A 9,571-nucleotide genomic window follows, 5' to 3' on the forward strand; every position below is an offset into this window, starting at 1 on the left:
TGCTCCTGAAGAAGTACCAGAGGGGCTGGAGTGATGGCTCAGTGGTGAAGAGCACCGACTGCTCTCCCAGAGGTCCTGAGTTCAATTCCCAGCAACCACATGATGGCTCACAACCATCTGTAATGGGATCTGATGCCTTCTTCTGGTGTGTCTGAAGAAAGCTACAGTGTACTCATATAAATAAAATAAATGAATCTTTAAAAAAAAAAAGGACCTGGGTTTGCCAACCTTTTTTTTTTTTTTTTTGGGCTGGGATTTGAACTCAGGACCTTTGGAAGAGCAGTCAGTGCTCTTAACCGCTGAGCCATCTCTCCAGCCCCCCAGACAAATTTCATAAGCAGCTGTAACTCTAGTTCCAGGAGCACTCACACCCTCTTTGTGCCTCGTGCCTCCATGGTCCCCACAGGCACATACACCAGACTCCAGGCATGAGATTCACTTGTAAGCAAAACACCCACACATATGTATTAAGATTTTTATTTTTATTTTATTTTTTAAAGAAAGAAGTGAAGCCGGGCGGTGGTGGCGCACACCTTTAATCCCAGCATCTGGGAGGAAGAGGCAGGCAGATTTCTGAGTTCGAGGCCAGCCTGGACTACAAAGTGAGTTCCAGGACAGCCAGGGTCACACAAAGAAACCCTGTCTTAAAAAGAAAAAGAAAAAGGAAAAGAAAGAAGTGGAATGTTTTCTGGCTGGAATGTGTTCCTCGCACTCTACCTTCTATCATTCATTCATTCATTCATTCACTCACATGGCTAACACTTCCCAAGTTCCACTTTGTGCCCTTCTTTGGAGTACTTGACCTGAAAGGATGTTGGAAAGCCACATGTGGTCCTTGCCTTTCCTCTGTGAGCAATATATGAAGCAGTTGCAGAGGGTTCCAGACCTGTGCAATCCGTGTCAGGAATGAGGGACACGGAAGGGTCCTCACATTTCAGAGTCCTGGTATTGTTCCTCCTACACCCAATCTCACCCAGTCCTACTTGAGCTATCCCTTGGCCTCACAGGCCCAGAGTAGACAGCAGATGGACATCTTCTTCCGCAACCTTACTGTATCTACCCTCGGGTTTCCCTGTGCATGTGTAGAGCCCGTCTGGCTGCTTCGGCGGAGGCGGGGAGACTTGGAGTGCAGCCTGGCGGGTGGGCTCACAATACAGTTCCAAACTTCCCTTGATTTGGCTAATTCAAGAGACTAAGGCCCAGATGTGATGGGGGCAGGGCTGCCACCAAAGTGTCACCAACCCTTCATTTTGTACCAGTTGATGGGAGAGCATAATCGTCCAGATGGTGAGAGAGAATAATTTGTCTTTTTTTTTTTTATATATACCAAATCTCAAGGGCGTTGAGAATAAATCACATCACGGAGCCTGGTGGGAGGGGTTTTTCTGTCTAGTGGCTCCCTCTGTGGCTGGCGAGAAACTTCCCAATGAATATGCAGGAGGGGAAGCTTCCAGCTTCGCCCTGGTCCATTCTAGCTATAGGCTGATTCTGGAAGGCTCTGTGCTTGGCTTCTCTCCTTACGCCCTATGCACACACACACTTCCCACTTAATGTTTCTATGTTCTGGGAAACATGTACCAAGCTAATGTTCACCAGGTTTGACCTCAGCTATTTGAACTCCTTATAAAATTTGTTTCTGTATATTTTAATTTTGCTACCAGATGAGCAACCAAAATCCCCTCCCAGCGGAGGGCAGAGGGGAAATGACTCTTTTTACCAGCTGACCCCTTCGTGGTTGCTTTTTTTCCCCTTCCTCTCTCTATGGAGTCCCCTGTAAGATTTGAGTTGCTACTACTTCTTCAGTCTGGAAGCTCTTTGCTCAGCCTCTTTCTGAAGTTCTCCCTCCTACCATTCTGTCCTTTCCTTCTCCATCCTCCCTCCTCCTCTTCTCCCAGTTCTGTCTCCGTTCTTTCCCACCTCCTCCCCCAGGGAGCACCGCATGCAGGTGGCTGCCATCAGACACTCTTTTTTTTTCCTCCTTTTTCTTCTGATTCTTGATTTTGTGAGATTCACAAATGTCTTGGCTGTCTGGTACGCACTGTGTAGACCAGGTTGGCCTTGAACGTACAGAGACCAATCAGCCCCTGCTTCCTGAGCCCTGGGATTAAAGACTTGTGCCATCATTCCAGGCTCATTCTCTTCTTGTTAAGGGAAGGCAATCTCTCCTCCTTTTGCCAACAGATGAGTTATGATTGGTGTATGCAATAGTGTTAAGGATTTGTCTCTGTCTAGGTTTTATGGTGGAAAGATAGCATTGTGCTTGCCAATGGTGGACATGTAGGCTGGGGGCAGGGGTTTCAGACAAAAACTATGTGAGAAGAAGCTGCACTGCATGCTTTGAGAAAGATTTGAGGATGTAGCGCCAAAGTTACAGCAGCTCTCTGCCAGCCAGCTGAGCTGTCTAGAGAAGCAGCCCCAGGAGGCTGCCCCAGAGCTCAGATACAGTTAAGCCCAGGAGCAATGGATCCTGGAATAAACTGTCTGGTCTCAATTTTACGATGCTATGGAGTTGGCATTCCTGTTACCAACGGCTAACAGCATTTCTGACAGAGTCTTGGGGGAAATTTTGATGTCTCCAGTCACGTCACCTTCTAGCTCCAAATTAAGTGTTTATTAAGACTCCTTGCCCTGTGGCTTCACAGATGCCTCACCTGAACGTCTAAAGCCTAAAACAAGATTCCCAAATGTACCTTCCTGCAAATCTCAAAGTAATTGCTCGAGCAGACTCTCCTGTGACCTTCCATGTCTACAAGAACCCCTTATTTGATGTTACAACATCCAGGATAGCTACAGAGAAGCAACCTCCAGATTCTCCAGTCGCCTCTCACAGACACAGACACTTCTGCTAGATTTGTTCCTTCTGACCTATCCACAGAAGTTTCCGCAGAACCTGGACAGCAAGGAAACAATTCTCCTAAGAATGGGCCAACATCCCCATACCTGTTCTTCTAGGTTTCCTAGAGACACGTCACCCCCAATGCCAGCCGGAAGCGGTTAAAGAGCACGATGACCCTATTCCTGCTCTACCATCGCTTCTTTCTAACTTTTTCTTTTTTAAATTAAACCAAAAAGGGGGAATGTTAGCATTTTGTCTAAGCTCTGCCCCACAGTTACCTGGCAACAGCCAGGTATGCCTGACTCACTATAAAAAGGGCTGCTTGCCCCCTCCTCTCTGGCTCTTGCTCTCCTGCTCCTGCTCTGTTCCCTCGCTCCCCACCCCCATCCCCTTCCCCTTCTCTCTCCATGTGCTCATGGCCAGCCTCTACCTCTCTCTCTCTCCCTCTCTCTGCCTTTCTCTGCCTCTACTACTCTCTTAACTCCCCTCCCTATGCCCTGAATAAACTCTGTTCTATTCTATAATACCATACCCTCATGTGGCTGGTCCCTCAGCATGGGCCCACCGAGGCACCCCTTCCCCCATACCTGACTACACATCCACCAAAACATATGCCCCCTCACTTTATATTTGTATAAATACAACAGGGGGAACTTCGAGTCGATTTCTCATTGTATTAGTCTTTTGCGAGTGTGCACATAAGGTGTTTTCCTTGCTCAAATTCCTTTCTTGCTCCCTGCTTATTCTGAAAGATGTGGCTCAGATCCCATCTCCTCCTGGAACATTCCAGGGCCTCTCTAGTCTGCCCTCTATCACCACCAAATTCCTTCAGTTCACTGGGTCTTAACCTTGTCTACTTGTTGAGATAAACCATGGAGTTTTAGCAAATACCATTCCCAGTGGGGCATGGTAATACACACACCTCTGATCCAAGCACCTGTGATACTGTGTTTGAGGCCAGCCTGGGCTATATAGCAAAAGCCTGTCTCAACCACAACAGGAAGATTATTATTATTTAGTTAGTTTTGCTTGTATTATATTTTCTGAGACAGAGCCTCATGTCTTGCAGGCTGGCCTCAAATTTACTGTGCAGCCAAGGATGCATTTGAACTCCTGATCCTTCTGCATCTGCCTCCCAAGTGCTGCAATTCTAGGTGTGGGCCACCACACTAGATTCAAATGTATGTCTTGTTAATTTTATTTTTTAACCCTGCCGGAAATTGAACCTAGGGCCTCACATACACTAGGGCAAGCACTCGACCAACTAAGCTACGATCCCCAGCCCTAGACTATTATGATTTAGAGGCCCAGGCTTGTTGCAATCTTAAAAGCAATGTTTGGGACCAATGGGTGGTTGGGAGAGTTTATTGAATAGTGCATGTATTGGATATGTGACAATATTGAGATACTGTGCAGGGGCTAATGAAGTGACTCAGCAGTTAAAGGCACTCGCTGTTAAGCCTAATGAATGAACTGAGGTCCCTGCCTAGGACCCACATGGCAGAAGGAAGGAAAGGCTGACTTATGCAAGCTGTCCTCTGACTGCCACATATACACAGTGACACCCCTGTGTCCCACAAATTAAATAAAATATAATGAAATACTGTGCAGTGTTAATATTGTCAGCCTTGGCTGAGGGGCTCTCTCTCATTTCAGAACCCAGGCTGTGGTGGCACTTTGGCTTGCTTGGTTTAAAGGATGGGCTAATGCCTTGAATAGCTTAGGATCAATGTTTGTCTTTTAGTTTAGAGTCAAAACCAGAAAAGAAATGGGAAGAAAATTCTTCCCTTCCCCATGGAGGTGTCCTCAGGTGCCCGTGCTGACTTGGCTCCTCTTTGAAAAAAAAGGGAAGGCATTTTTTTCAGAGAAGCAGACTTCATACAGCAAGAGTGGGGTTGGGAGAGGGAAGAGGCTCAGGGACTGGCCTCGGAAGAGGAATGGATGGAGGAGCTGGAAGACAGCATGCAAGGTGTCACAGAGGCCAGGCACAACTGAAAAGAGACCCAGAGGTCACATTAGCCTTCCTCCCCCGGCAGTTATAGAAGCTTCGGGGGGAGCTTCACAGCTCCACCATGTTGCTCACTGTAGCTTGAGACATTCCCTTAACCTTTCTTTTTCTTTTTTTTTTTTTCTGGTTTTTCGAGACAGGGTTTCTCTGTATAGCCCTGGCTGTCCTGGAGCTCACTTTGTAGACCAGGCTGGCCTCGAACTCAGAAATCCACCTGCCTCTGCCTCCCGAGTGCTGGGATCAAAGGCGTGCGCAACCACGCCCGGCTCCCTTAACCTTTCAAAGGACCTCAGCAAATACAGAACCAAATCCTTGGTTTTCCCTTTTTAAAAGCATCATCATCATCATCATCACCACCATCATCATCTAATTTATGTGTCTGAGTGCTTTGCCTGAGTGTAGGTCTGTGTCTTTGGAGAACACTGGATCCCCTAGGACTCAAGTTACAGACAGTAGTGAACTGCTGTGTGGATGCTGGGAATCGAACCTGGTTCCTCTGCAAGAGCAGCTGGTGTACTTAGCTAATGAGTTCCAATTTATGTGAATTTGTATGTGTGTGTGTGGTGCACAGACATTCATGCCAGCAAAATTCCATACATTTCAAATAAAATAAGAATAAAATTTATTTTTAATTATGTGTCCCTTGATATGAGCATGCCAAGTATGTGGGAAGGGGCCTCGTAGGTATCCTCAAAATCCAGGAAAGGGTGTAAGATCCTCTGGAGCGGGGCCGGAGCGGGAGCTGGAGCCGGAGCTCCTGGAGATTGTGAGCCACCCACTGTGGGCGCTCAGAATTGAACCCTGGTCCTCTGGAAGAGCAGTAATCACTCTCTAGCCCTAATTCTAAATTGATTCTTTTGTTTTGTTTTGTTTCTTCTGATGGAATATTTTGATTTATTTATTTATTTATTTATTTATTTATTTATTTATTTATTTTTGGTTTTTCGAGACAGGATTTCTCTGTATAGCTCTGGCTGTCCTGGAACTCACTTTGTAGACCAGGCTGGCCTCAAACTCAGAAATTCGCCTGCCTCTGCCTCCCGAGTGCTGATAAGTCTGGCCTATCTTCTGGATTTGTAGATTTCTCCAGGCTGGTCTGGAATTCAGGCTGGCTTTCAATTCACGGCAATCCAACTTCAGCTTCCTGAGTGCTGCAATTGTAGATTGTGCTATGCCTCTCTCCCTGGTTTAATTTGATAAATTTTTGTTGTTGTTGAGATGTAATCAATCTCACTATGTAGCTTTGGCTGTTCTGGTACTGACCTTCTAGACCAGGTTGGCCTTAAACTTAGAAATCTGCCTGCTTCTGGAGCTAAATGTGTACACTAGATGGCTATATATATATATATATATATATATATATAGTATATGAGTACACTGTAGATGTCTTCAGACACACCAGAAGGGGGCATCAGAAATTACAGATGGTTGTGAGCAACCATGTGGTTGCTGGGAATTGAACTCAGAAGAGAGGTCAGTGCTCTTAACTGCTGAGCCACCTCTCCAGCCCTTGACTAGATGTTTTTATAATTTAATTTACTCTGTGCATGTATGTGTGAGTGCAAGCATAAGTGTCTGTCTGCATATATGTGTATGCACATGTGTTTCTTAATTGCCTTCCACTTCATATCTTCCTATATATATATACACATATAAACACATATGCACACATACATATATACACACATACATTTGCTTTACATATAAATGTATATACTTTAAAATTCTATTTGCATGTATACGCGTGCATGCCCGTGTCCACGTGTCAGAGGAGGGTATCCAGGCATCCCTTAGAGCTGGAGTTTCAATCAGTTGTGAGCTACTATGCAGGGGCTGGGAATTGAGTCCAGTTCCTCTGCAAGAGCAGCCAGTGTTCTTAACCTCAGAGCCATGTCTCCCGCACTCCACTTTGTATACGAAGGCAGTCTCTATCTCTTGTCTCTCACTGATCTAGAGCCTGTGGGTTTGCTTACTCGCTCTAGCTAACGTGTCCTGTGGGGCTCCTCAGTTCTTGCCCACAGAGTGCTGGGATTCTACATTGGATGTCAGACCTGCCCAGTATGCTGTCAGCACGCTGGGATGCTGGGGATCTGCACTGCAGGTCTCAGGCTTGCAGGGCAAGCACTGAACGCACTGAATTCCCCAGCCTCACTCACTCTCATAATCTTGACCATGAGTAGCAGCACAGTAGGGAAAAGTGTGGCAAACCCAGCTATAGGACTCATGTACAAACGGAAGGACTCATGTACAAATGGTTATCATCTCACCTTCGATACACTTCCTCTCTCCTCACCGGGATCCACGCCCAAGTGTGCACACGGGAACATACACATCTTACACTATGTTAAACAATCTTTATACCAATCCCATAGTGTTTTTTTACTTAAGGGCTTTTGCTACCTCAGAATTAGTGTTTGCAGGTCATGCATGACTAGGCATGACACAGAAATACAGGATGGCTTTTCTGGTCCTTTGTCTCTAGGGTGTTGGCTTTTCCACAGTGGGAAACTGTGCTAAGGACAGTTAGATAAACAAATGGCTCTTCCCAGCATGCCCTGCCTGCTGGGGTACTGGATCCGGCCTGCGATCCTGGGTTCTTGCTCACAAGTGAATTAGCAGTAGTGAGAAGGGTTGGATTGCCTTAAGTCTGAACTTAAGAACCTCTCTCCTATTTCCAGTCTACGGAGGCAATATAAAAATGTCCGATTTTACTCTAGCAAAGACATTTGCCTCCTTCAGAGGTAAGGCTGGCGATGTCCTTCCCCAGCCAGGAGGTGGGGGGTGGGGAAGCTGTCTTTGTGTGGTTTCCGCGCCGGCTCTTTCGGAGTTTGATTTGCGGAGCAGGGAGGCACCCTAAGTGTCTGCCATCAGTTCCCGGGATGAATGGCTAAATGAAGGCGCTGATGAACAATTTGCATCTAAGGGGCCGACTTGGGGTTTGGTGAATAGCCCATGATTGTAGATAAACACCACCTGCCACGATGCTCGCGCCGCAGCCCCCCTTCTCTGGAGGGTGAGTTCTCTCTAGGGCGGGAAAGCTAGCCTCCCCTCCCTCCACTCTCCGGTGCTTTTATGCTAATGCTTTGGAGGAAGATAGAAAACTGGATTTCCAGGCTGTATAACCGGTTCCTCTGGGGAGCAGAAAGAGCTCTTTCCTAATGGGCTTCCTTTTTACTTGGATTAAGATGGAAACAGGGTGACCACAGGAGCCCTTTCTGAGTCCCCACAAGGCCCGGTTGTGTGGCCTGGGGATTGACATTTTATTGAAATGAGACTCATAGATTCCTGGGAGGCTGAAAATCTGCATTTGTTGTTTTTGTGACAGGGTCTGTGTACGAAGTCTGGTTGGCCTTGAATTTGAGTCCCTTTTGCCTCAGACTCTGGAGTGCTGGGATTATGCACTTCCGGACTGCTGGGATTTAAATCCTGCATCACCACAGCTGGGCCTCAAAGCACTCTTTAGAAATTCCAAGTGTATTCGCCATAGCATGTAGTGGAGGTCAGAGGACAACTTTTACGTTTTGTTGTTGTTGTTGAGACAGGCTCTCTCTTTGTAGTCCTAGCTGTCCTGGAGTTCACTATGAAGACCAGGCTGGCTTCCAGTTCACAGAGATCTACCTGCCTCTGCATCCTGAGTGCTGCGATTAAGAGGCCTACCATGCCAGGCCTCAGAGAACAATTTTTGGAAATTGATCTCTTCTACCATGTAGGTCTGGCGATCAGAATCAGGTCACCAAGCTTGGCAGTGAGCATCTCTACCGGATGAGGCATTTTGTCAGACCTGAAACACTTTGAAGATAGAATCTTACTGTGTAGCCTGGGTCTGGCCTCCCATGGGTGCACTTCAGCTTCCTGCCTCAGCCTAGCAGGCTGCTCTGTCACCATCTGCCACCACCAGGTGTATGCTGCTGATAAAAGGGCCCCTGCCACCTGGAGTTTGCTCAAACTCACTCTCTCTCTCTCTCTCTCTCTCTCTCTCTCTCTCTCTTCTATATCTCTCTGTCTCCCCGTCTGCGTGGCAACTTCTCTGGCCTCATGGCCTCATTCTCTGAGAATGGTAAACTTGCTCAGAGCTGTTCCCAAATAAATTTGCTTTTATACTTTTAATTTTGGCTTGAATCAGCTTATTACATCGGTGCAGAGAAGGATTCAAGACCACGCCCAGCTAAAAGGTGGAAATGGGAGTGAGAGAGATAGGTGCGTTCTCAAACTGCCAGGAAACCTCACAAATTATTCAGCACTTCTTGGAAAGTGTCATGAAGTTCATGTCAAGAGCCAGAAAGATACCCACACCCACTGACTCAATAATCTCATTGCCGAGAACTATCTGAACAATTAAAACCAAAGCAGAGGTATTTGCATGAAGGATACACGGCACCATTATTTTAAAAACCAAACACCCAAACCCAGCAAGCTTGCACGTTAGCTAAACATGTAAGATACTCGAAGAGTGATTGTTTAAGATTAAAACCTTCCCAAGATAGAGCAGACCTTTAAACGGCCCTTCATGGGCTGGGAATGTAGCTTGGCTGGTAAGAGCTTGTCTAGCATGCATGAGGCCCTGGGTTCAAACCTTTGTACCGCATGGTGGTGTGTGACTACAATCCTGTTACTGGGGAGGTAGAGGCAGAAGGATAGCAGTCCAGGGTCATCCTTGGCTATGTATTAAGTTCAATGACAGCCTGGGTCATAAGGCTCATTTTTTTTTTTTAAGGGACTGGAGAGAT

The 9,571-nt window shown here is 46.6% G+C and overlaps 1 long non-coding RNA gene across 1 annotated transcript; it reads left to right on the forward strand.

Annotated features, from left to right (window-relative positions):
• The first annotated feature begins 7,621 nt into the window (after positions 1 to 7,621).
• Positions 7,622 to 8,951, forward strand: Gm39391. Its single transcript, XR_880218.1, has 2 exons — positions 7,622 to 7,857; positions 8,402 to 8,951. It is a non-coding gene; the product is annotated as a predicted gene, 39391 (long non-coding RNA).
• Positions 8,952 to 9,571: the final 620 nt, after the last annotated feature.

The sequence above is a fragment of the Mus musculus genome, chromosome 11 (genome assembly GCF_000001635.26).
Source record: "Mus musculus strain C57BL/6J chromosome 11, GRCm38.p6 C57BL/6J".
Taxonomy (NCBI): domain Eukaryota; kingdom Metazoa; phylum Chordata; class Mammalia; order Rodentia; family Muridae; genus Mus; species Mus musculus.